Consider the following 4,988-nt stretch of genomic DNA (forward strand, 5'->3'; position numbering starts at 1 on the left):
TCTCCTGAATACGTCGTCCCCCCGATGTTATCTCATGCCGATGTCGTCCGTTGAAAACAGTGTTGCCAGATGTTCAACTTTTTTGTCCATATAAATGTAGGTAAAAATTAGGGTTGTTTGAAACAAACTTCTTCAAATCAAAACGAAACTTTTTGCCACCTTTTCCTTATTTTACCAAACATCTGAAAAAAACAATTACCCTAGAAATAAATGTTTTTTTTTTAGATGTAATCGAATAAAATCGAAGACTTTTAAAAACGGTAGCCTACCAAATTGATTGTTTGGTTTGTTTGTTCATCAAATAATCCCGCAAGTTGTACCAAACTGAAAGAATAACATAACAAACACCACAATAAATATTTAAAATATAATAGCAGCCTACTTTTGTTTCTGTTTTTGTGGCATACGCTTCAGCAAAAAAGTGTATTCCCAGTAAATATGAACTTTTTACAGCAGCGTTACTCATAATCACTCACCGGGGATGACATGGGCATTGACGTTCAAGCTGAAATCCAACAGCCGACACATATGAAGCTTTTTCTGGCAGCGTAAAAGATTGCCCGTCCTGATGTATAAGGGTATGACATCGGGGATACAATATCGGCAAGGGACAACATCGTTGCCACCCTACAAATCAATATTAACAATGCAATTATCAGGATTAGGGAAGAGAGATTGCCCCAATAGCTCAGTTGGTTAAGTGCCTGACTTCATCAACAATGAAGTTTCAAGATCAAGCAACACTGGTTCGACGCTGGTACATGTTTAGGACTGCTCTCCATCTCTATTCCACAGATTCTAATGGATGAAAAAATCAAAAACTTTACTCTGTCAATCTCGGTGACAGGGCCTGCGTCAGTGATTCAAAGCCTTTACAAGTATACAACTGTCAGGAACAAGCTTTCAAAGATGCTTTTCCAATGTGAGAGGAAAGATGCAATCAATCACTTCAAATGATATTTCATAAATACTGTAAGTAGATAAAACAAGGTGTTTTAAACTTCAATTTTTAATGCTAATAATTAACATTCAAAAAAATACGGACATGCCAAACCAAAAATATCCCGCCAAACGCATCAAATAAATGCCAAATTTATTGACTTTAGCAATAAAAACACCAATATGGTAACCCTGTGCAGTGTGCACACAATGTGGCAGCCATGCCATATTTCAATCAATCATTTTATTTTTCGTCATTAACGCGTCCGGGACGAAAAAGATACTAACTACCGGTAACTACAAAAATCGATATAGACCTACCAGCACACTAATGAACGGGAAAAGGTGGCAAAACCTTAACAGTTTTAAAACGTGCCTGAATGAAAAATCATGTAGTAGGCTATATATCAGTAGTTTACTAGTTAGCACAGCCACAAAACCCAAAAAACGAAAAAATATTTTAAACTGATTATCCTGCTTTGGTGTCATGCACGCTATAACGTCCGCGTTTTGTCGCTTCTACCTTTTTCTAGACCTCTGCTATGTTTGTCATATATTGTTTTCTCGTTGTAATGGTCAGAAATATAAACAAACTGAAACTAAAGCCCTTGATTTTTAGACCAATCCTACAGTAACTCCTAATCCTAAAGGTCAGATGAAAATCATCACAAGTCTGAATGTACGTTAAATCCAGCTGTATTTTTGCGAAACAAGGACATTAATTTGCAAATAACAAACAAAAGGAAAACCGTGGGGAATAGTTTGGCATAGCTCTGCCAGTGAATTAAGCTGTTGTGTTTCGTCAGTTGCTTGAAAATGTTTTCAAGTTTCAACAAGGAATATCAACAGTGATACAGCAAGTTTGGTTACTCTGATTGATTGAGTTTTATCTTCGGACTGAAAAATTCTCTTTGAGAGCTTAATCTTGGGAGATGCGAATATTTGTAGAGGCTTTGAACCACGGACGCAGGCCTGGTTACCGAGATAGACAGAGTGAAGTTTGCGCTTGTTGTTAAAGTGCTGCTTTCTGTGAATTATTCGATCCATTAGATGCCGCTGACTGGTGAAGAGTCTTGGGAATAGGTTGCTTAAGCACACACCTCGAGAGTCGAGTCAGCGCCTCTTGATCTTGAAGTTTCTTCGTTTATAAAGTCAGGCGCTTAACCAACTGAGCTAATGTGGCGGACGTTATTGTTATTGATGTTACGAGAGTTGTTGTTATTTTTGTCTATCACAGTGAAAAGAATGTTGAATATCACAGCAGTGCCGGATTAAGGGGGGGGGCGACTGGGCTGAAGCCCAGGGCCCCCACTTTTGGGGGCCCCCACTTCAAAGAAAAAATCTACTAATTTTTTTAGTTGCACAGCTGGAGATTACTGCTTTAATTCGTATCTCAAACAAGCAAGGGCGGTTCACCCATATGTGCTGCAGCACCCCTGCCAAGCCCCAGTTATTCAATTTTTCTTCGTTTTTTTAACAAAAAACATATTTATTTGATACTTTCATATCCGAAAATGGTACGGATTACGGGTCAAAATTATGATAATGCTGCCAATGTGAGTGGCAAGTATAACGGTCTTCAAGCTCTTCTGCGCGAGAAATGTAGTGTAGCTTATTGTGTCCCTTGCACAGCACATTCACTTAATTTAATCGGTACCGTAGCCTAAATGTAATGTAGAAACATGCCGTTCTGCCGCTGAGCTTTTTGAATTGTTGCAAAGCCTTTATTCATGGCTCGTCTCGTCTACTCATCGTTGGCAAGTCCATCGAAAATTCCTAGATGGTTTGCCTGTTTTGAAGACATTATCTGATACAAGATGGTCAGTTAGATATGATGCAGTTCTTCTTCTTTTATCGAGTCTTCTAAAGTTCGTTGATACACCACAGATTGACACATTCTTCCGCAACGGAGTTGTAGCCTACACTGACAGGTCCCACCTACTGCACCGGGTGGCAAGCCGAGGGCAAACAAGAAGGTGATCCGCTGCATAGGCGTAGCCAGGGGGGGGCGAAAGAGGCCATGCCTCCCCCCAAATTTTCTAAGTTTGGATTCCGAAGTTGAGCCCTTTGTTGAAAATATAATAAAGTTTGTAGAAATTTATATCGTTTTCCAAGACATCTGGCTATTAACACCCCCAAGGACTTGTTTTAGACACACAGAAAAACACCAATGAATTTTGCAAATCGTAAATCGCGCAAAATTTAAGCAATTTACGTTTCTTTGAACTAATTTGTGGAAGCAATTTCAGAATGGCTTACTCTGTTGGGTTTTTGTGTAGTTATTGAGTTTTTGTGTAGCTGAGTTTTTAGTGTTCTCTAATTTAGCCGCAGCTTCTACAAACAATTAAATCAAGAAGAAGTTCTACAAACAATTAAATCAAGAAAATTGAAATATTTTGGCCACATGATTCGCAATAATTCTATTCAAACACAACTACTAGAAGGAAAAATGAACGGCAAACGAAATAGGGGCAGACCACCAAGAATTTGGACTAATGATATTGAAGACTGGTCAGGACTTAACTACAAAACTGCAAAAGAAAAAGCTCAAAACAGAGAAACTTGGCGTCTCATTGCCTCCAACCCTCGACGAGAGGAAGGAACTTAATGATGATGATGAATTTAGCCGCAGCTTTTGCCCGTTCGTGTGTAAGAGCTATCTTTAATAAGTTAATAGCTGTTTATCTGCTAATAAATTTCATACAAATATTACCCTAAAAGTGTTTTCAGAAAGCGCTATAATCCATTATTTGAGTGTAATTTTTCAAAAATTTTCCGGGGGAGCATGCCCCCGGACCCCCCTACAATACGCGTGCCTTCGGCACGCTCTAACCCCCCTACCACTTTTATTGCTTCAACCCACCAGGATGCGCCACTGCACATCAAGTGGCGATGGCTTTAAATCAAACACTTTGTTGTTCTCTTCAATTCATCAAATATTTGGCCCCCCAAAAATGTTTTTCTAGCTACGCCACTGGTCCGCTGTTTGAGGCTCAGTGCCACAGATACATGCAACTGGGCCCGTGTCGTAGCCCCACTCCACTATTAATTTTTAGCGAAAAATGTCACTTGATAAGGGCCCCCACTTTCAGCTCAGCCCAGGGCCCCATAAACCCTTAATCCGGCCCTGTATCACAGGCTACAACTGAGTTGAAGTAGGACAACTGAACTGCCAATAGCCTACAGAAGAAAATCTCAAAACAGCAGAGGTCTAGAAAATGGTAGAAGTAACAAAACATAAACTTGAAGACGTGCTTGTGACAACTGACAATACTAGCCCAAATAGGTTAAACAATTTAGTGTGATCGCAATACCTTCAGAAAAATAACTTTTGCTTGTTCAAGTTCTTTATTAGTCTATCTTCTACCACCCCAGATTCACGATGTTCCCGGACTATAACCTACTGGAAAGCTGCAAGAGCAGCCAGTCTTCAAGTTTCTGCATCCTCGCACGTCATTTTATTTTATAATTGGGGGACAATTGTTGCTGACGCTACTTTACTCAAATTGCATCTATTAGTTTAACCTAATCGATAGCCATTGATCAACCGTCATAAATTGGGCGATTCTCATATGGTGTCCATCCAGCGGATTAACAAACTTGCCGACCGTCACGTTAATAATAATAGGCCTAACAATCGTGTTTTTATTTGCGCCCATTGCGACAACATACAGTAGGCTACACTGCGATACAACAGACGACAGGAAGCAGCGAAGTAGGCTAGTTGTTGGATAAAGAAAACTTGTTTTTTGCTTCTAGAGCAGTACCGGAACCCCTCGCCAGGGTGCAGAGCTTGTTTTGTATTCGACCTATGCCAAATAAAAATAATCATGTGTTTATTTTTTTGTTTAAAAGCAAATTTTTAGTTTTGTTGTCTGCTTCAAACTCAGAAAGCAAATCACACTTCGAAGAGGATTGAAAGTTCATCGCAGAATTTCCACCTCAGGCTTACCAATACACAAAACCTATCGGTTAAAAGTTTTTTGTCTCGAAGCCTCATTTTTTTACCGATTTACCTTTTCTTTACCATTTTTCATAAATATCCAAAG

The sequence above is a fragment of the Aplidium turbinatum genome, chromosome 2, assembly GCF_918807975.1.
Source record: "Aplidium turbinatum chromosome 2, kaAplTurb1.1, whole genome shotgun sequence".
In the NCBI taxonomy this organism is placed as follows: Eukaryota; Metazoa; Chordata; class Ascidiacea; order Aplousobranchia; family Polyclinidae; genus Aplidium; species Aplidium turbinatum.